The sequence below is a fragment of the Argiope bruennichi genome, chromosome 4 (assembly GCF_947563725.1).
Source record: "Argiope bruennichi chromosome 4, qqArgBrue1.1, whole genome shotgun sequence".
NCBI classification, from domain to species: domain Eukaryota; kingdom Metazoa; phylum Arthropoda; class Arachnida; order Araneae; family Araneidae; genus Argiope; species Argiope bruennichi.
In genome coordinates, this window is record NC_079154.1 from 93,216,209 (window position 1) to 93,240,693 (window position 24,485).

Below are 24,485 nucleotides of genomic sequence, written 5' to 3' on the forward strand. Positions count from 1 at the left end.
CAATATTTCTAATCTTATAAATATTATCAATAAAAACATGGTTATCAATAAGAATTAAATACAGCTTTACGAATCGTACTAAGTTCACTAACCCTTTCTAGGGCCGTGGGAAGTATGCTTCCCACCAAATTTATCAATCTTTGTATGAAATTATGTAGGTTGGCATAAGTTCTGACAATTTTTTTTAGAAACACAGAAACTTAGATGCTTCAGTTCTTTATCTTACACAAAATGACGTGTCTTGATTTGTTACTTAATTATTAATTAACCAAATTAATTAATCAAATTAAATTTATCTAATTAGGTAAATGAATCCTTTTTCTTATTATAATTTCAAGCCTAAAAATATTTTAACATAATATGACTAGAAATAAATGGCCCTTTACAGGGTTAAATAAATTTTAGATGCAAAATTTCGAAATTTTTTAATCGTCTTTAAAAGAAGATAGAATGATTTCTTGACATTCTTCTTCTTCATCATCGTTTAAATTAATTTCAGACAATTTTTATTTTTTTAATTCATCAATTGTGAACAATTCCGAAATCAAGATATCGTTATCATATTTTATATATTCCTCCAAAATGATTTCAGTTTATAGTAGGTTTCAGTCTTCAATTCTTTTTTTACCACAAAAAAAGACACATATTCAATGAAGCTTTGTATCGCATAAGTATTTCAGGTATAAGTATTTTCACATTTTGTATCGTAGGAGTATGATGAAATATTTTTTGGTCCCGAATAAACCATGGACTGCTATGAAGCAATGTATTAATATTAACCCTTTGCTCTCGGGATGGCGACTCTACCTGAACGGTGCATCATTTTGACGGTTTTTTTTTTTTTTTTTCGATTTTGATTGTTAAAAATGCCTATAGAATGGTAAAAAGATTTAGATAAATTTAATTTTTAATAATTAAATTAATTTTTCAAAGAATTTTGACTTCAAACAATTATGCATATTTTTCAGAGTAATAGACAAATCTCTGCATTAGATGAATAATTTTGCATCGAATTACTTTTCCGACTGCAAAGGGTTAAAAGTATAAACGACATTTCACTGTATTTATAAAAGAATGGTTTTATAAAAATGCGAAAACAGAAAAACAAAAATAAATAATAATGAAATCATACATTTAATATGAGAATAAATCGTTATGTTAATCAAGATGTTTCTAAATGCATTCTTTTATTAGTGTTTTAAGTATTCTATAATTTCTCAGTTTTGTTTTTAAAACTTAAATTTGCTTTAATAAAGTGTATTTATTGATAATTTACAAATGGTAAATGAGTAAATATATTTTGTTAATAATTTAGACAGTCTTTATATTTTTACTACTATCTAAGTAAATTGAATTTGTTTAAAAAATTAAGGAATGTTTTTTCCTTGTCTTTTTTTTTATACTTCTTTATAAAAATATACCGCCTGATCAAAACTGATTGTGGTAATATTTTCTACAGCTAAATGTTTTCATTGCAAGTCATACAAATACATTACGCAATAAAAAATCTTTTCTATAGATTGTCATCATTTTTTTCCTTTGATAATTTCACCATTTTTAAGGTGTATGTACACACTTAAAACTTCGAAAATCGTTCAAAATATCGAATATATTTTATTGTTTAATAACGTTCTCTGATCATTTAGCTTTCAAACGATACCAAGATGTTGTCAATATTCGAAATATTTCTCGAGTTATAATTATTTTTCTTTAGGTGCTTTCATTAAAAACTCTAGTCACGGAGTTTTTAAAACTCATTTTATGAAGAATGACATTTCCCCACTATGTTGCTTCATTCAAACAATCATAACTCAACAAGAAATGAACCAAATACAGTTATTTATATATCAAAATAATCTGTAGGAAATAGCGGATGTTTTGTGCCTCAATCAAAGTTATATTTATAGAAATAAATTTTTAATAGCTATTTAAAAGTTAAAATTACAGAAAAAATCTCGCTTTCTCTATTCATCGTTGATGAAAAAATTGTTTAAAGAAAACTATGTATTTTTATAACTTGCTTGAGTCAGACACCATGAAGACTAATATTAGGCATAATTTTCAACTAGTGTGTCTGTACAAATTAGAATTTAAGATATCATGTTTCAAAAAATAGGCTAATTAGCTCATTAAATATTATTTAATTAATAATTAGTGTAATATGGTTTTTCTCACTGAAATGAGTTTAAACATATATTAATGACCTACTGGGAAAAAACTGGATTTTTAAAGTTAAAATTTTAAAAAAAATCTTCTAGTGTGTACGTACACCTTAAAGCAGTATCTTTGGAAAATATAATCCGATAAAATTTGGTGACATTTCAAAAATAAAATGAAATTATTTATTAAAATAGGAAAGTTTTTTTTTTAAATTATTTTCATACAAGAGCAATATAAAAATAAACATCAAATCAAATAATTTTTTTCTTCTATGCGAATAAAAGGCAAACTCAATTATGATTCAGTGGCAAATGCCATTCTGGTGAAAGTGGACAAAAATGTCAAAATGGATGACAGTGTCATACATTGATTATTCAGTACGGTTATATCCCAACAAAAGCTGTCAAAATAACTGACAGTTCTAAGATCCTTTACCATTTTTGCTTTCAATTTCAGGAATATTTTGGAACTTCTTAATGCAAAATCGAATAACTTTCTTTAATTTGTAGTTTGTTTCTCTAAAGTTTTTTGATGAATTGAAAAAGTTTGATAATTTTTACTTTTCAATTTAATGAAATTTACGAATGATCGAAAACTTTATGAACGAATTTGAATTTTGTAATCTTAGAATAGATTGAAGAATTTCTTTGCAACTTTTTTTTAAAATCCGAAAAGCTTAAAAGCGCAATTTATGCTATAAAAGCTATTAAAATATATTTAAAGTGTGTTCAGTTTAATTGTAATATTTAATTATCCAGATACTAATATTTCAAACAATTTAAATGTATGTTTAATTTATTTTTAGTTTTATTTGTTCTATTAGTTTCAAGGATATCGATGCTAAATGAAATATGAATAATTTCCATGTTGCATTTTAACTTTATAAAAAAGGAAATAAAGGATGTTCTTAAAGCACTGACTGTTGAATATTGCTTCATGAAACATTTCCGAACACAAGATTAAATTAATAAAATATCTTCAGTTATGGCTTTTTTTCCAATAAAATTTACGAAGATTTTATGGAATTCTTGTAGGCAAGTGAGTTTTCCTTCCTGCTTGGAATAGTACCCCTAATTTAATAAAAGAAAATGTTTTAACTAAATCAGCGGGAGTAGCCTCTCCAAACTTTCCTGTTTACTCTCCAATAAAGATACTATCCCTTTCCCTCCCCTCATAAAATTGTGTACCTTTAATAAGGCCAAGAATTTCTTGCATGCCATTGCCTAACATTATAGAAGCTAAATACTGATCTTCAGTGTGAATTTAGTATTTTTTACTGAATTTATCTAGTGATCCTTGGCGGGTTTTTTTGGCGATTAATCGCCATTATGCTGTTAATGCACGTTCACCAGAAAATTGAATACATATTTTGGATTCGATTTTTCCTACGAATTGAAACAATTTGACGCAGTTACAATTGCAGTAAAAAAATCAAATACCAGATTTCACATATGTTTAATTTATGGCGTTTGCATATTTGTGAAAATTCAAACCGACAGATGGTCAACACCTAGACGGATTTGGCTCCAAATTTGGCAAGTATCTACACCATAAATGTTAAAGCTGTGCGCCATATTTTATCCACCCTAGTACTTTATCTTGTTACTTATATTCGAAGAGCCAGACAAACATACATCTTCTGAAAGCATTTTGCTCAAATTTAAACGAAATCTGTAAATTTGGTATAAAGACCATATATCTAATTCCATTCTTTTAATTGAAAGGTTTTCGGAATTCCGTATGAACAAACGTATCAAAAATGCGTTTTTCGGACTCAGAAAGGTTTGAAACTCGAAGATTAGTCAAAATATCGATTTCTTTTTTTAACGAATATAATACTTTTTAAATACTTCGAGAAAATACGAGAAAATAAAAATGATGTAGCCCATATTAGGAGCAGATCCACTTAAATAAGAAAAATCTTCGAGCAATGAACCTTCGCAATGGTATTTATTACCTTTTCACTACTAAACCGGCCCAACTGACCAATCAAATTTCATCATGAAGTGCTAGTTTCTGTTTCAAATGAAAGGTGCAAGATGTAAAGTGAGAATATCCTTGGTGATAACTCATTTTACATCCTGCACCCTTTGTTTCAGACAGAAACTGACCTGTCAAGATAAAATTTGCACAACCGGTTGAGCCGTGCAAATTTTATTAAATCTGGTGTAAAAGAGTTTAGGTAACATAACAGTCACACAGACGACATAAAAAGTGTATTGTTAAAACAAAATAAAGAATGTTGTTTCTACGAATAAACTTGCGAGTGTTAATACTTCGACTTTCTCGAAAATCTGTACAATGTTGAGTATTTTGTGTCGCTTGTTGTTTAATTAATAAAGTAAAAGAATCGAGCGTGGACTTTAAAACAACTATTTCAAAAATTTGACATTAATTTATAATTTTGATGTCCAAACCACATGGCCAAATCATATTTATCTTGTTACTGTCGTTTTGAAAAATCTTTCACTTGCTTACGAATGCGGTCAAACCGACAGACATACCATGCGTTCTATCGACAAAACAGATGCCAAATTTCATTAAAGGAACTCGTTATAATTTTGAATTACGTGATATATAGATGGAGAGATTTCCATTGGATTTCATTTAAATTTTGGTATAATTATTTTTGAAAAATTAATCTAATACAATTGTAATATTGTTATCCATCGTATACATGTACATCATCGCTTAAATTATATTTTAAAAGAAATATTTTACTTGCATATCATTGTTTAAACGTTAAACATATATGCAAGCATGCTCATTGAACTCCTTTGCTTAAACCCTAAACGAAGACTTCAGATGCGAACGAAATAATTAGCTCACAAAATGAATAATGAGGTGAGGAACTAGCGATGCAGTACATTTAAACTATAGACTTCCGGGAAGTACCACACAATGACTTTCCGCGTCTCGTAGAAAATTTTAACAGTATCATTTGTTGTCTGGTCATAGAAATATAACATATATAGTCAAATATGTAATCTGTGTAATTTTTTTTTCTGCATTAATAGAAAATGAAGAATTTTATTTTTTATTGAAAAAAGATGCAAGCATGATGTAATTTTTTTTAATTTGCACTAAATATGCAAGTAGAAGCAACTTTCTTACCAATATATAAATTTAAAGTAGATGACTACACTGAAAGGTCAATTTCTGGCGAAAATATGAAATGTTTGTTATTTTTAATATTTGAACAGTTTTAAATATGAAACCATTTGAATTGTGCTTTTTTTTTTGGAGGGGACGGGGCAGCTAACTGATTTTAATATTCGTATTTATATGCGTTTTAATGTTCTTTTACATCTTTAAATGCTATTTTCTGAAATTCGAATCTTTGGTAGATTAAATGCTATTTTCTGAAATTCGAATCTTTGGTAGAATTTTCTTACTAAAAACTTTATAAAATAAAATCTAATATATATTTTTGTTCAAATTTCGTAAAATAATTTCAATATATTTTGGAGACCCTAAATTACAGAATAAATATCCTATTAATTGAGAAAGATTTTAAAGATGTTTTAATGCTTCACAATGCGAAAAATGTGTTATTCTTCAGTCGAACTACAATATTTAAAGACTATGTAAAAATACACCTTATTTTTTTCAGTTCAGGAATTTCTTCAGCAATCTTCAAAATTTTAAACAAATTATTTGGTAAATGTCTAATCTAAAAGATTTTTGCTTTATACTTCAGCAAAAACTTTTTTCTAATTTTTTTTCAAAACTTTTGTCACTTAACTGGTATCTAATTTCATATATGATTTTTTTTTCAATCTTTTTATGCAAAAATTCGAAAATATAACTTTTAAAAAGTATTCCTCAAAAACTTCATCCCGTACCAAAGTCACATATTTTAATTCAATTGTGATTACACAGATACGCATTAAATATCCTATAGTTCAGGTCTAGTAATTTTGAATTGATAAAAGAAACAATTGATAATAAAAGTTTATAAAAGAGAAAGGAAGATTGGAATCTGCATTCCAAGATATCGCCTCTTGTTTGTTTGTTTGATTCAATTGCATCAGGCATTGCATTCTATCGCTAACAATTATTAAATCACGCAATGAATAGAAAAAAAGTCAGCCCAGAATTATTATCATGTTAATTAAAGCAAAATCAAAAATTTCGCTTTAATGTCCAAATAAAGTCATTTTTTTAAAATCAAAATATCAGAATTAACAAAAGCACGCGAGTGGAAGTTTTGACGTGAAAACAAAATTGCTTTAAATTTCATTATAATTTAAAGCAAATATTTTAAATTTTGTTTAAAATTCTTTTTTAAAAATGTGTTAAAATTAAATATTTATGAGAATAAAATTGGTGCCACTGAAAAACTATTTTTTTTACTATAAAATGAATTAAAAATGGCGTTTATGCAATAATATAATCCGAAATTATTGAGGAAAAACTTTATAATTTCAATTAATTTTTAATTAAAAATTCGAATGCAAAAATATTTGAAAACCATTTTTATTCAGCTCCTAATTCCAAAGGAACAGATTGGTAAATTTTTTAACTTTAGTTCGAATGGTCTGACCTATAACTGAAAGACTTTTTGAACCATGCATCATAGAATTTACAAAAAGTATCCAAACTAGAAATAATCAATAACCGTTAAGAAGCATAAAATATAATAAAATGGAATAACAATCGGACGAATCCGTCTTTAAGACTTTATCAAGAATCATCTTCAAGATGAGATTCCAACTAAGAATTTCTTATGTGAGGGACCTGACTTTCATCTAAGTATTGACCCCTTGTAACTCGAAAATCTTATAAAATTGAGGTTTTGTGAAGATAAAAATCAGTATTTACAATACATTGACAATAAAATCATCCATTAAAAACAAAATTACTAACTTAGTAAACAAATTATTTCAAAAATTAAAATCCCAGTCGAAACAATGAAAGTTAAATACAACATACAAAACATGCAAGAGATAAGCATCAAACCATATCTAATAAACGCCACTAAGTTTGGAAATAAAATGTAATTGCAAAGAAAACATACCATTTGAATTTAAACATCCGCAAAAAGGTATTCTTCAAATCAAAAGAACAAAAATAAAACATACTGCAGAATACAAGAATTATTACATTTGAACTTTCCCGCGTTTAAGACAGGAAACGCCTACAATGCACCATCATCACACGAATTAAAGTGAACGATCTCAGCGCCATCTATTAAGATGAAATAAAATTATAAGTGAAGAGAAAAAAAATTCAAAAAGAAAAAAAACAAACTAGAAAGCCTATCTCCAGTTGTGTAAAATGTTAGAATATGGATAAGATCTCCTTTATAAAAAATTCTATATTATAATAATTTTCAGTAAAATCATTAAAAGCTACATTTTGATTGTTTATTGCCACAATATAAGAAATTTTGTTATTACACATGTTTTTAATTCTATTAAATTGTAAAAAAAAAATCAAGTTTTTGAAAATTTTAGAGTTTAAATTAGAATGCAAGTTAGTTTAATTACTTTAAAATCAAACTAATCCCTCTTATCGTAAACACCTACCAAAGTTTTTTCAATAGATATTTCTATTTTTAAATCGAAATAAGCAACTTTTCATTGGTTTATATTTGATTCTTTCGGACAACAATTGATTATATTATTAGATTATCTATGTTTAACAAAAATAAGTCATTAATACATTTAAATCATTTATTAAGTTTGTTTAATTATTTTTTTCTCATAATAATGTAGAAAAATATTAACTAATGCACTTCAAAATAGCTGCTGCCATAAGAGTTCCTTTTATTTGTTTATAAAAATTAATCTCGTTAAAAAGATAATTTTCTGCAACATTAAATTTACATAATTCAATCCAATTAGTTTTTGTAATAAAATCTCTGTTTAGTTATTCGTCATATATAAAAATACAAACATCTATAAACTTTTCGTGCGATAGATTTGTGTATAAATTTTCAAAATCATATTAAATTTATTAATATTATTATCTTTTAGAAATTCCAAAACTTCTTGTTGCTATTAATTATGAAGTTATCTTCATTTTTAATTTTACTCAGGAAAAATTTTAGATATTTAAAGAAATGTGTTCACAAATAGTAATCGTAACTGCCTGTGCATGTCAGTCATCTTAGTCATGTGCATGTTAGACATGAATTTAAATCATAATGGGTTTTTATTTTATGGAATTTGATTGTTGGGAAGAAATAAGGATAATTTAATGAACCATTCTTTATTTTAATCTTTTTACTTAAGGTTACCATTCTTTTGTCAAATTCCTTTTTCCCGCTACTTAAAATATATATCGAATTAGAATTATATTCGCTAATTAATAAATCTTTATAGTAATATTTACAAAATAAACATAAATTATTAACTGTTTTGTTCTCTCTTTTTCATTTATTTTAAGTAGCGGAGGATATAATATTTTATTTATATTTATAAATGTATTATATTTATTTATTTATTTATTTTTGAAACAAAGGATCTTTGTCATTTAAGTTGAAATTAGTCCGTGCAGAATGGTTGAGAATATCACCACGAAAAAAGGTCAAATGTGTTTTCGAACTAAAATTATACAAAAAAAAAAAAAAAAAAATCTATTTCTACTTCAAGAAGATATACCAGATTAAAATAGCACTTGAATGAAATTTTTCCTTAGTTTATGTGTCGTAATACCAACTAAAAAATTCTTATATCATGAATAATATCTAGACAATAAAAATGAGAAATCACTAAGGTCATAATTAATTTTCGAAATTAAATAATTACATTTAATTGAAAAAAAAATGAATTCTAGAAATTTTTTTAGAAGAAAAAAAGGTCTCTAGAAATATGGAAATAGAAAGAAGTTTAGAAGCTTAAAGAAGTCTCGAATTTATTAATTGTTATCGATGAATTTTGAAGATGAAGGAAAAGTAATTTAAACAATAGTAATAATTATTGTATAGCCTTTGATTCTTTTGACTTCCTGGTTTCTTTTGGCATATTTGTAATTATTTAACTATCCTTTTTTTTAAATTTATTTTCTTGATTCTTTTTACTTCTTTTCTTCTTTTTGTATATTTTTAATAATTATCTTTTTTTCGTTCATTTATTTTCTTACTACCTTTGGCAGGCAATCGGTAAGTGGTGAATATGTTTAATTTCATTAGAATTTCTTATGAAAAACTAGAAGGTCATAATGTTCTTAAAATTGTTTAATCATTGAATTGTGACACATTTTAAATCCATATATTTTAACAGCCTTACTTCCATTATGTTTATTTTGAGCATGAACTTGTCGTTTTCAGCACTGTGGCTACACCCTTTTTATTCTCTTTGTAAACTGAACAGATAATGAGCAGAATACTTTTTCTGTAACTTTCAACAATAAAAGAAAATCATGCAATTAAATATTTCATGAAATAATAAAAAACGATTTTAATTTTATTCTAACAATGTAAAACCTTGCTGAAAAGTTTTCAGAAAATATTTTTGAATAATAGACAAAATTCCTTTTAAAAAAATTGCACTACAATTAAATCTATATTATTTAGAAAATATCGCTCTGAATTTTAATATGGTGTAAAATTTATTTTTGTGCAATAATATTTTGGAAGTCAATGTGGGAAAAAATAGCAAATTTTTAATTAATAAAATTTTTAATCACAATTTCACAAAAATTGCTGTGTGATACATGTTCTATCCTTTAAAACATATTTGTACCACTTTTGGTAACTCTACGTCAAACAAGGCTGTAGAATTTCAACAGACACATATACATTTCCTTGTTTCTTTTTTGAACGCCGAATAGACTGGCCGTCTTCAGCGTTCAGCTAGTTCACCGACAATATCGGCCCTGTTTAATTTCAATAGAATTTCTTATGTATAACTTGTTGCTCATGAGTCATGCAAAAAAATATTTTGAAATTTCAAATTGTAATAGACATTAAAAGTGTATTATTTTAGTACTTTATACCTATTATTTTATTTTATTGCTTTATTCATCTAGCTTTGCAATTATCATTTTCACTTTTAAACGGACAGCCAGACAGACAATGGATGTCGTTTAAAATTTGACAGAAATATAGAAATTTGGTGCAAAGATCTCATTTTTTTATTTCACCCAAGTATTTTTTTATTTATCGAGTTTACCAATAGATATAACCCCCAATATGTGTTTCCTGGTGTCAGAAAGAATAAAATGCGGAGATTTCTCAAAATCCCCAGTTTAAATTTTTATAACGATTACAGTTTTTTCTCTCAGTTTATTTTGTGCACGAGGAAGTAAAAACAAAATAAAGAAACCTTCATAAAATAAAGGGTAATAAAAATTCCGTAAACGGAGATTATAATTTGAATCCAAATGTTATCGTAAAAATTTAGAGCATAGTCATATTCATTTTTGAATCTTTGTTCGTTTTTTTAATTCACAAACCGTCGCTACCGGAAATGTTTTTCTTTTTCCTTTTGTTTATGTCTTCAGTCTTTATCCGTATTTGAAAAAGAAATGCATGCAGTCATTTTCTATCCATTACGTCTCGTTTACATCGTAACAAAATTATTTTCTCAGAAATTTTAAATTGAATATTTCGCTTCACATTTTTATATATAAAAAAGTAAAGAAATAGTCGGTCCTCTTTTACACACATTTCTCCTTTGACTTAACCAGTTTCATCTTAAAGGAATAAATAAATTCGAATTAGCTTCAAAGTATTAAAGTAACTTACAGAGCATCACACAGAAATGTATTCAAATGTTGAATCATTCAATCTCAATCAACTCGTAATTTTTGACTAATGATTATCATGCTAAGAGGGAAGTGAATTAGAAATTCACTTAAAATGCATTTCGTATACGCAATTTAAAATATTCTCTACTGACAATCAAGACATTTGCATTTTTAAACAAATTTCTTAAGTACGGTTTGCAATAAAACCGTCATTTAAAATAACAATAAAAGTATGTAAAGCCCTCTTGAAAGGCTGAAATAAAAGTATGATTGAATCAAAAAGAAATGAACATGTTCACTGAATTTCACATAAAAATAGTCCGCATGTCAAAGTACCAAGATTTAGAGAAAAACAGTAATAAATAGAACTGCCATCTAAAAATTGAGTAGTTTTAATTTCCTTGTGTTTGCAACTAGTTTCTAATCTAAATTCAAGTTTAAAATTCGGTGGATTTCATCACTTTTGATAACTAAATAATGAGAGAAATGGAAATATTTCTGCAACGTAGTCTGTATTCCATTTTAATTTTTACGGTCATAAAAGCCAAACTATATATATATATATATATATATATATATAAATATATATATATATATATATATATATATATATATATATATATATTAGGCCTTCTATTCATTTTTTTTTTTTTAACTCGATGGAAGGATCTTGGAGAAGGATGGTGAATACATTTTTGTATATGAAGTATATAAAAGGAAAATATTGTAATCGTTAGATTATCTGCCAAAAAATATTGATGTATCTAAAAGTTTTAGCCCTCCCCTCACAAAAAAAAATAAAAAAATAAAAAATTACTTAACCCTAGAAGTCTTGCCTTTTTATTTATTTTTTTTTTATAAAAAAATAGCTACATATAATTTAGCAAAATAATTTTTAAAAGTTTCAGTTTCTTTTTTTCTGATGAAATTTTAACAAAACAATTGGAATATGCCATTTGGTTACATTATTATTTAAATAATATTCCAGTGATAGAAATCGCACTTTGCAATAAAAATAAAAGTCCTTTCTTGAAAATATAATTTTCATAATCCAAAAAGAAATATATATTTTTATAGCATTTTTAATAGTAGAATTAGTCATAAAACAACCTTTTTGGTATATTTTAAGTTTCCAGGTTAAACCTAATTCTAGTACCGCTCTTGCATAAATTGGCCTTTTCTGCAAGTATTTATCAAAACGCCTTTAAAAAAAGATTTCCAAACACTCGTTGTTGTCTTTTGAAATAGTTATGTGAAGCTTATAAATGTACAGGTGGTTATCAAAATAATGGAAACACCTCTGAATAAAAATGAAATTTTTGAATGCGCTTCGTAAGCATTAAAATATAATAATAGCCACCAGTTTTATATATATATAAATAGCAATGTATATATTCTGGTAGTGTCTTAGCTTTATTGAAATTCTGTAGTTCTTGGATTTTTTTCAAAAGCGTAAAATGTCGGACCTCTCAGATTTTTAAAAATGCCAAATTGTAGGAACCCATCTATTTGGAGCAAATGTGAACGAAAACACCCCAACTTTTTGGCGCTTATAGAGGTATGGTGTCTAAAGTCATGACAGCATACAAACAGTGCGGCAAGACAAGCTCGGTAAAGCAAAATAGTGGGGCGAAAGAGAAGCTCAGTGATAGAGAACGGCGGGTATTGAAGTGGATTGTAATATCTAAAAAGCGAACAACTGCAGTAAAAGTGGCCGCAGAGCTTAATACCCATCTGGATTCTCCAGTGTCAGTGATTACAGCTAGAAGACACCTTCATAATGATCATTTATGGCGGAGCAGTAATTCCCAAGCCACTTGTCACAGATGTTAATGGTAAATGTCATTTACAGTGGTGTCACATTCACAAAACCTGGTCGATTGATTAGTGGAAGAAAGTATTACGGTCTTACGAATCGTGTTTCACAGTTTTCCCTACAACATAACGGATGCACGTTTGGGGGACACCTGCACAAGCATGTGACCGTGATTGTCACCTTCCAACTATCAGACATGGAGATGGGTATGTCATGATATGGGTAGCCATGTCGTGATTTTCTATTGGACCAATCCTAACCCAGAAAGGAGGGATCACTAGGAAGAAGTATAGAGCAATGCTAGCTGACCAGATCCATCCTATGAAGTAAACTTTGTTTCTAGCAAGAGATGGAATTTTCCAAGATAATAATGCACCTGTTCATGTAGCGAGACTTGTGCAATCATGGTTTGATGAACACGAGGATGAAGTTAAACATCTGCCTTGACCCGCACAGTCATCCCATCTCAATATAATTGAACCTGTTATGGTCTATTTTAAAGCGTTCAATACGGAATCGATGTCCTCCACCGGCATCTCTCCCAGAACTTTCACTATATCACCAGGCAGAATGGTACAATATTCCTCTAAACATTATTCAACATTTGTATTAATCGATTCCTAGGTGAATCCAAGCTGTATTACCTGCCAAAGGAGTTCCTACACCATACTAATAAAGGATTCTTTATAAATCAAAGGTGTTTTCATTATTTTTATAACCACCAGTAAATAAAAACGTGTAGCCAAATGGCTGCAGGATACATTGCAGGGTTAATATTCTATTTATGAACACAGTAACTCCAAAATGGAATGAGCTAGACTAATGTAAATTGGTGCATAATCTTTGCAATAAAATATATACAGATACATAAATATCTGTATCAAATTTTCAATATTATGGATCAACGAAAAGAAGGCCGGCGTTCTGGCATAGGGGTAGCGCGTCTTCCCCATGATCTGGGCGTCCTGGGTTCGAGTCCCGGTTTGGGCATGGTTGTTCTATCTGGGAGATGTGTGAATGTGCCCTCCTGTAAAAAGGGGTTGTGCAAGCGAATGAGTGATGCGTGAGTAGCAAAGTCGTACTCTTGGCCCTAGTTGGCACTACTAAAACAACAAGAGACGCTCCCCCACCGGCTTAAATCGCTGTCCTCGTAACAGCGGGCTTGTCCATGGCAAGTGCCATAAGAAACAACAACGAAAAGAAGTCCAAAATGTATACTGGAATCTCTCACTAAGTAAAACATAAAACGTTCCATTTTGAGAAAGCACATGATAAAGCCTAAGATACTTTTTTTTTCCGTTGGTTCTGACATCAAATTATTTTCAGCAATCAGTATTAAATTTCTTTTTAATACCTCAAAATTGGAAAGAGATAAATACATAACTTTAATCGATATTATGATGAAATTAATAATAAATGAATATACTAATTCACTTATTCAAAATATTGTAATTTAGTCAACAAAAACTCAACACTAATAAATTACCAAGAAGAATTTATGTTTTATCGGAAGAAGGGTGAAGCAAGGTACTTCTTAAGCAACTCGAATCAATTACCTCGCAAACAAACCTGTGGGCAATACAAATCTGGGCTCTTGCTTTCATCAAATAAGCTAACCCAAGGAATGTTTATTCGCTCCATAAAGTGGAAGATTTTGCACATTATCCAGAAGAGGTCGTCCAACTAGCGAGGTAATCGAACTTAATTAAATCTATAAATCTGCGCTCTGCACGTGCTGTTCTTAAAGAGGGGAACTCCATGACTTCGTGTGGTTTCTGCATCCCGGATGAAATTAGTTGCCATAAACGCCTTGTTGTGGTACAATACGCAGGGGTAGACATTTCTCTTTTTTTAACTACATGTGTCGTTTATTAACTAAATTTTAAACATAAATAAAATAAATAATTTTATTAAAAATGCTTTATTAATGAACTAAAAAGTTAAAACTTTTCTATTTTAATCATTTTCTATTTTTATTCCTTAATTCATTATTTAATTTTTAGTCTTTATATTATAGAATCTTTAAATCACATTTTTTCGTTTTCACAGGTAACAACACCCTAGATACAGATTAAAGAGTAAATTAATTTTAATAAAATATTTAATATTTTTAATACGTATATAAATATTACCTTCATTTATATTAATAATAATATAAATGAAGGAAATAAATCTTATATATAGATAGATGTACATATGATCAAATTGAAAATTATTTCCGATTATTTTAACATTTGTTCATTTTTCTTAAAGAGCTATAAATAAAAATTTTCTTTTTGTCATTTAAAAATTGCATAGGGTAAGAATATGGTAAAATATATGCTATAAAAATAGTTTAAAAAAAGTTGCAGAAATTAGAAAAGTTAGAATGAAAATCATGAAAAATGTCATTTTATAAAAAGCAAGTAAGTGTTTTACGGAGTTTTAAATTAATCAAAATAAGTAATAAACAAAATTATTTATAAATGAAAAATAAAAATAAAACACGCTGCCGCCGGCACGTGGTCAGTAATAAATTGCCTAATGACTGATATTTGGTCGCCATTGGTAAAATACGTGGGTAAATAATTGATATTGGGCCGCCCATTGATAAAATACATGGAGAAATGATTGTTATTGGGTCGCCCATTGATAAAACACATGGGAAAATGATTGGTGGTATTGGGTCGCCCATTGTAAATACATGCCGGAAAATGATTGGTATTGGGTCACCCATTGTCAATGTATGTCGGAAACAAGTCATGGTGATCATTGCAGAAGTTCTGCCTGGGGACATGCCCAATGTCAGGATGATGTCGCAGGCAAGGTCGCCCTGAAATATACAGTTCTGCAGGGCGTTTTTAGGCCCTGCTGCTTGGTATCAATTGCCTGATAATTATTTTTAAAAGTTTTGCAATAGTATATTGTCATAAGTATTACTGACACTCATACAAGACTCCAAGGTTCTAGTGAATGAAGAAAAAAATATATAATCGATTTTAAATATAGCTTAGATTAATAGCTTTGCAAGCAGGTGACAAATCCAATCAAACAAAAAAGCGTAAACTGGACCTGTTTATTATCAGTTTGAGTTCGTCTTCAACGAGCTTTGATCGAATATGCAAAGCACTTTGAAGAAAATCTAAGTTATGATAATATGTATATGTATTTCCATACCAATTATGTATGCTTTTGCTGATTTGCGGAAGAGTGAGTGGAGTTCTTGAACTCAAGGTTCTTAATTCCAAGCATTGCAGTTAAATGAAATAATAATTGGCAATAATATTATTTAGCAAAATAAGTTAAGTTATAAATACAAATGCACCGGCAGCGAACGAAGGTAAATATAGATTATTGTAAATAATCATCACTATTTGATGATTTCAAGGCCGCGGAGGGATACATTTGTGAATCCTAATTAGTCTCGCTAATTTTTTTAAGAAGAATTGTTATTTATGATTAGAAACTTTAGTATATATGATTTTTTTTTAACTCTGTACATTGTGTCGATCTTTCTAATTAATGCAAATGAATAATCTAAATGCTGTATGATTTATTTTTTCTGGCGCACTTTCATTCCTACAGAATTCTATTATTTTTAAGCCATTTTATTGTACGTACCATTCGAGTTCAGTGATCACTTCAGGTTTAAAATAAAGTGAGCACATTAAGTGACCTCCACCGTATTTTCATCATTAAAAAAGGACAAAAAAAAATCAGTTCTGAAAATTTCAGCAAAAAATTTTTACTTTAAATAACAGAGACGAATCACCCGTGTCACATAACACCATACCAGCCATCAAATAATTTTTATTAAATATTATTAAAGAAACTTTTCTAAAAGTTCTATTAAAATGAACATATTTTAAAGAAATTCCAATAAAAAATTTACTTTTACATGAAATCCGATTATCAATAAATGCCTCTTCAAAAAAGTTATATAACAATACACTTTTAGTTTATCTCCCCCTTTTTTTATAATAGAAACATCACAATGAATAATGAGCATTTTGTGAATTAAAATAATTCATCATCTGTTTTATCTCTACTTGACATATTGTCCTATCGATCCTCACACATATGATATAATATAGTACAGATTTCGGTTAGTAAGTCATCATTCACTGACTCAAAGGTCATTGACATGTTATAAAAAGATTATTATTTCTCGTTTGATAATCTAGAATGTCAAACTAAGTTTGGAAGAAAAAATTGTGAGCTCTCTAAAAAATCGTAATAAATTTCCAATAGTTTTGGTCTTTTAATAAAAAAAATCATCAAGAAATTCAGCGACCTTTCAGAATTCCCTGAAACTGAAAGACGCATTTTTTTGGAAATATGTGCGTTTGTGAACATGCTAATTCAAAAATGCCTTGAGCTAGAGGGATGAAATTTAGTATGTTGCTACAATATCAAATTTGAAGATTTCTATTAAATTTCAGGCGAAATCCGTCGAATGAAAGTATGTGTATCAGTCTCCATGGGAGCTAATCAACACAAAAATACAACGAGCTAGATAAATGAAATTTGGCACATAAATTATCATCAGAAATTATATTGTATTAAATTTAGGATCAAATTTTCGTCAACTGGGTATTCCACTGTTTGCAATTTGTTCAAGAGCATGTGAACACGATAACTCAAACACAATTTTGATAAATAAAATTTAGTATGATGTTTTGTATCCAAATTTGCAGATAGTATTAAAATCTGAACCCAATTGATTCAATGGAAGACGTATTCTTTATTATACCGCAATGCATAAAACAAGAGTCACAACATAACATATATTGAGTCACAACACTCGGAAGTCAGAGGAAGGGGGAATGTGCTGTTGTAAACTTGCTGCCTCTCTCGCCTCCTCTTCCTCAGAGAATAAAGACTTTTATGAGGAGAATCGAAAAGATGTTACATTGTCAATGTATACAAGAAAGTCGAGTGGTGAAAACTGAAGTTAGTTTTAGAGCCTTGCACCTATACATTTCATTGACTGCATGATTATTCCTACTGAAACATACTGTACAAAAGAAATAGTAAAACATATTCCGAGTCCAGTAGCTTTCAAAAGTTGAAGAAAATGAAACCGATGAAGTGTTACAAATGGTATATAAAAATATTTACGAAAATTTATTAAAATTAAGGGGCAATAGGAGGACAATAAATTGTTATATTTATAAAGATAATGTTATAAATCTTAAGATAAGTCAACCAACTGACTCTCCGACCCGCCACAAAGGCACACGGATTTAAATCATAAGGCTGAATGACCGGACCGCCGCAACAGCAACACTGGCGGGAACTATGGTTGAGACCTAAGGGCCATCACCGACCACGGTACAACCCTCGCCGAAGGAAGTACGTCCCGTCATCGATGAGAGGATTCAGATCCCCCCGCCTATTTGTGTACCTTCCAGGGTGGCGAGATCCAATCACCATGCCGGAAGCATCTCATCCTCATTTCGAGGTGCCCTGTGAGAAAATATTTCTAAAACCTATCAATGAAAACCGCCATACTCAAATTAGTTAAAAAAAAGAAAATAACAATAACTCCGAGGTACCTATTCCCTCTTTTCAAAATATATCTGCGCCAAATTCGACCGCTCTAGGTGTAATGTGAATCTTGTGGAGCGCCAATAGAAACAACACACATATTTGTCCTCATCATTAGTAAAGATAAGAAAGAATTTAAGCACAGTCTCGGAAACGGAATTACAATATTTGATTATATAACTTTGAAAAAAAAAAAAACTACTCTCTTTATATGAGAAGCTACAAGAGAGCTACAAGTCACAAAGCAAGAGGTATAAATGAAATACAGTACAATTTGTATTCGCGATTTAATAAGAGTTCCTTTTCTGTAATCTATACTTATAATAAAGCTCAATGTGTGTGTGTGTGTGTGTTGGCGCTCTACAGGCCAGACCGTTTGACATACAGCTACCAAATTTGGTACATGTATACCTTGGAGGTTGGGAATGTGCACCTGGGGTTTCTTTTTTCGAATTTTTAATTATAATTTTAATTATTAATTAAAAACTAACTTTCCCGCCAAAAAAATCTTCCATTTTCCCCACCGCCAACTTTTCCGCCAAAAAAATCTTCCATTATCCCCAGCGCCAAACGAGAAAGGCTTCCGTTGTTTTTTCTCCCAACAGTAATGAGGCTAGGGTTAAAATTTTTCGGCGGATTATTTCAATCGGCTCTGTTTATTTTCTTAATGTTTGATGCATTTAAAATTAAACATTGTTAATGAATCAATCTTTCAGATTCATTCTGAAGTACTTTTGAATTAAAATAAAACAGAATAAAGGAAATTAAAAATTTCTAATCCGCATAGCGTTACCCCAACTGGCGTAGAAAAAATCACGTATTTGCGTTACGTAACCGGCGAAGAAAATTCACGCATGCGCATTCTGTTCTGATTGTTGCCATGACAACGTTATCAATGGATGATTTAAATTATTTTTGGGTTCGTTGCATGCTTTTGTAAGTAAATTGTATTTATGTTAGCTATATATTTTTTGTATATGCTTATAGTTTTAAATACATCGTTTTTTAAGTAGTTTTTTTAAAACCTGTTTTCAACCGTTTATTTTAAACGATTCGTTTTATTTTCTTAGTGTTTGATGCATTTAAATTTAAACATTGTTCATTAATCGATCTGCTCATAATGAATCTAAGAAAATTTTGTTGACCAACTCTTGAGATATTACATAAATTTAAAAAGATATTCTTTAGTGCCCATAACGTTTAAACGCTGAGTGACTCTATTTTCAGTAATCAGATTATAAAAAAATGCTTTGTTTCAGTAAAAAATATTATTATATTGATTGAAGATAAATTCTTTCCACTTTAATTTAAAGCATAAATTCTACGGGTGCTAACAGAAAATGAGAGAGATACTATTACGTTATGACTGAAGGCCTTTATAATATTATGAATGAATTATATGATAATCAAAATTTGAAGTTTTAAAATATTTTGATGAAGAAGCTATTAAAGTAGAAATTGCATAAAATATTTAATTATTAAAATTTTAACGAACATTAAGATTGGCGAACCGGCTGGTCGCCAAAGGCGGCTAGTATATTTATAATTGCACAACGTTTTGTTTTTCATCTTGCAACTTTTATTAATGAGTTTATAAAAAAATTATGAGAATTGTATGGCTGCGTACTAAAAATCACTTAAATATAAGTAGGATATATTTAAAAATATATACAGTACATACAGCTGAAAGCTCTAAACAGTATTGTAATCCCTATTACAATCAAGTCGAATCGCACCTTAACAAAGAAAAGATATATAACAGCATTGGTTTTTGTGAGGTTTGACATACAAAATAGGCCACTATTGCGGATATGGGAGAGGGAGATGATATATCATTTTTTCAACTTTAAATTAAAGCCTATTAATGGATGTTTAAACAGGATATTTATAGATATTAAAATATTATAAAATAAGTTATCGAATGTTAAGATAGGATGATTAAACCAAGCTGAAAAACAGAGGGGGGGAGGTGAAATTAGGTTGCCAAGATATGCCTACTTTTTTTTATCTGTCTGAAATCGCGGATCAAAAATAAATAAATAAAAATGAATAAAAAAATTATTATGAAAATTTAGTTTTCATATCAGATGGCGATTATCTTCATCTCTTTCAATATATGTTTTTTGCTTTTTGATAAAATTAAAAAGACGGAAAACGAGATTTAGGCTATTTGTTAAAAAAAGTGATGAGAATTAAATTTAATCTAAAAGAAATCTTAATCAGAAACGGTAGGTTTTTGAAAAACATTAAATAACACACTGAGGTGATAAAAGTCTCGGGAAGCAATATGCAAATATACAGATAGCGATAGTGCCGCGTGCAAAATATATAAATGGGCAGTACGTTGGCAGGGCCTTCATTTGTATTCAAAGGATTCATGTGAAAATATTTCTGACATGATTCCGGCTGGACGATGGGAATTAACAGACTTTGAAGACTTAATGGTAATTGGAACTAGACGCATGGGATATTCCATTTCGGAAACATTCCGTGAATCCCTGCCATGTGCCATGCATAATTGGAAACGCAGTGTCCGACCGTTTGCACTTAATGATCGAGAGCAGCGATGTGTGCGTAGAATTGTAAATCTTAACAGATAAGCAACATTGCGTCAAATAACCACTGGAATCAATGTGTGACGTACGATGGCTGTGTCCATTAGGACAATGTGGCGAAATTTGTCTTTAATGGACTATGGCAGCAACTCGAGTGTCTTTACTAAAAGCACAAAATCGTCTGCAGCGCCTCTTCCGAGCTCGTGAACATATCGGTTGGACCCAAGACAACTAGAAAACCGTGGCTTGATCAGATGAGTCACTATTTCAGATTATAAGAGCTGGTAGTAGGGCTCGAGTATGGCTTAGACCCCTTGAAGCCGGACCCAATTTGTCAATAAGGCACAATACAAGTTGGTGGTGGCTTCATAATGGTAAGGGCTATTCATACATGGAACGGACTGGGTTCTGTGATTCAAATGAACCTGACTGGAAATGGTTAGTTCAGCTCTTTGGAGACCACTTGCAATTTTCATGTACTTCATTTATCCAAACAATGATATGGAATTTTTAGGGGCGATGTTGCGCCATATCACCGCCCACAACTATCCGTGATTGGTTTGAAGAGCATTCTGCACAATTCAAGCGAATGGTTTGGTCATTTAGATCGCCCGACATGAATCTCATTGAGTATTTATAGGACATAATCGAGAGGTCAGTTCGTGCACAAAATCCTTCCCCGCAACATTTTCGTAATTAAGGATGTCTACAGATGCAGTATGGCTTCATATTACTGTAGGTGACTTCTAACGATTTGTTGAATGCATGCCATGTCGAGTTGTTGCACTTCGCTAGGCGAAAGGAGGCTCCATACGTTATTAGGAGGTATCCCATGACTTTTCTCATCTCAGAGTAGTGTTTGTGAGCATAATAATTTGTAGCTTGGGCTATCAGAAAGCGAGTGTACTTGGCCACTCTGTTCTTTTTAGCAAAGTTGAATTATATGAAAAATAATTCAAGCACTGATCTGAAATTCTTATCAAGTATCCTTTTCAGTAAAGTATATATTTAAGAAAAATTCCAAAAATTTCAATAGAATTAAAAACAATTTTTTAAACCTCTTATTAGTTATTTATATTAGATAGGCATTACAATACAATCTGATTGGCATTGTAATGTTTAATACTATTAAATATAATTGTCACCAATTATTCTGGTTGAGGTATATTCAGGAGGAAAGCTCTTCGCATTCTTGAAACACCTCTGTTTTTTTCGTTTGGATTTTTCCTATGTGTAATAGTGTTAACTTTTCATTCCCGTTTATTTTCGTGCATTTCAAAACAGCCAATTGCAGTTCCGACAGTGTTTCCACAGTGACAAATTCCACCCTTAATTACAAGTCATATTTGTATGAAGATTGCAAAACAATCCCATCTCGTCAGCACTGGAAATATCTTTACTAGAATATTTTTGTATTAAGTACGGTAATGTTTTTTCGTCCCCTCTTGCACAGTCTCGCAATCGATTGCAAGATTCGCCACATAAAAATTTGTAGGATAAACTGTACCTCTTCTTAACACAGTTTGTCCAACCGTTTGAAGCAGTTAAATAACCAGTTTAGAAGCAATTTCAAACAGCTGGTTTAAAGTTTTTGCGGGTTCTTTTTTTGGAGAGGGGGGGGGGGGTGGAAGTTAGAGCAATTTTCCCATTTTTTCCGAATTTTCCTTCACGGCATCAGCATGCTTTAAAATCATTTGAGAGGTTCAATATGAGATTCCAATTAATTTAGCAAAATTAGCTTTATCACCATTGTAAGCTTCGGTTTTTGATGGTGACCTCTGTTTACTTCAAAAAAAGACAAATGCTTTATTTTTGACATTGTAATTCTAATATCCAGAAGAATGCCAGTTTTCAAGATCAACAGCAACTAATCTCTATGATATATGTCAGCCAGGATTCTAAGAGTCCACCATTCGGGGAGAGGGGGGGTCAGGATTTTGATTGCTGTATTGTTGGCAATAAAAATCCCCCCCCCCCATCACAACTGCTGCTCATTTTAGGAAAATTGTATTAAACCCTACCTGCTAAATAAAATGTTAAATGCAGGCAATATTTTAAAAAGATAATGTTAAATTCGGCACTTTTTAACATTACAAGTATAGAAAATTTTTTGGGCCGAATGAAGAATCATCCCATATGTGAAAACGTTGAAGTGAGATTTCACTTTACCTAGATCTGCAAAAACATATTTTTGAACGCAAGTCGTTTAGGACATAAAAATACGAAGCAGTTGCTTTAGTCCTTGATCATGAATATTAAAATACTCAACATATCTTTCTTATCCCCACAAAATCATGAATAATAGTTGGGTTGCAGGATTTTACGAGTTCAAAAGTCAAACATTATTCTTAAATAAAGGAGAGAGAGGGCCAATTTGCTTTGGATGTTATTAGAACTAGGAAAGAAATGAATTGCTCTACATCACTTTTTCAATTCTCAATTAATTCTGTGGATTAATTGAGAATTGAAAAATTCTCGATTCTCCAATCCGAAAATGCGCTGGAGCTAGTTGCTTTCTCCAATCTGTACAATTTTGTTGGCTTCATTTTCAATTGATGAAATTCCTTTAAAATTACTGATTGCTTCTACTGATATTCCGTAATATGTAGTATAATAAAATTGCAATTTTTGACAAATTAAATGGAAATAATTAAGCTAACATGTATTGATGAGATGGCATTAAGCAAATTAGTACTTAACAAAGTTTCACTAAAGTTAAAATTACATTTGCATGTAACAATGAATAATATTTTTATTTTACATTTCAAGAAATGTAATTAACAACAAAATTCTTAAAAATAGGTTTAAAAGAATTAAGAAAATAACTTTATATTAAAATACTGATTTGATAAGCCAAGAACAATTCCAAGCACAGTTTATATATTGTTAAAATTATAATAATATAAAACTAAAATGTAAACAAAATTCTTGTTTTAAAAACAAGCAACCAAATTTTATATAATACTTTCAACCATATAGTTAATTCGAATTTCTTTATTTTTAACAAAGAGTAATCATGAGGCAATTCAACTTGAGTTATGCTGTATAAAAATGAGAGATATTTCGCTTGAATTTTTCTTTCTACCGAATAAATGAAAGTAATTGTCATAAGTGAAAATCAATTTTTTTGTCTTGTCTAATTTTCAAAAGAAGGCTTAACATTATGATATATAATAATTCAAACATTAAAAGAAACTTCAAAACATTCTCTCATCACTATAAAACTTTAAGTAAAGAAAGATAAAAATGAATGTATTTAAGACAAATTCAGCAACAGCTATTCACATGAACCATTCAACAACAATTCAATTCACATGAAAATGAATACCTAAAGCTGCCTTAAAAGTATTAAATGAAATTGGAAACTACAACTGTAAAGTCAAGTTTTAAAAAAAACTTCTTGTATTGAGAAAAAATTCAATGCAACATTTATTTATTAATAAGAATATTTTTTCTATTGAAGTAATCTGTTTACTTATCGAAGTTCATAGATGTTTTGATTTATATTATTAAAAAAAAAACAATAGAGACATTTACATTATTAATATTATTGCATAGTATTATAATATTATTTAAAAAAACATTTATACATTTAGAGGCTTCTCACAACACAAGCATCTATGCATATTATTAATATACTGGAATTCTTCAAAGATACTTTTTAACAGAATATCCGACCAAAAGAATTAATAAATAACAAGACTAATAAAAACACTATAAAGAAAATT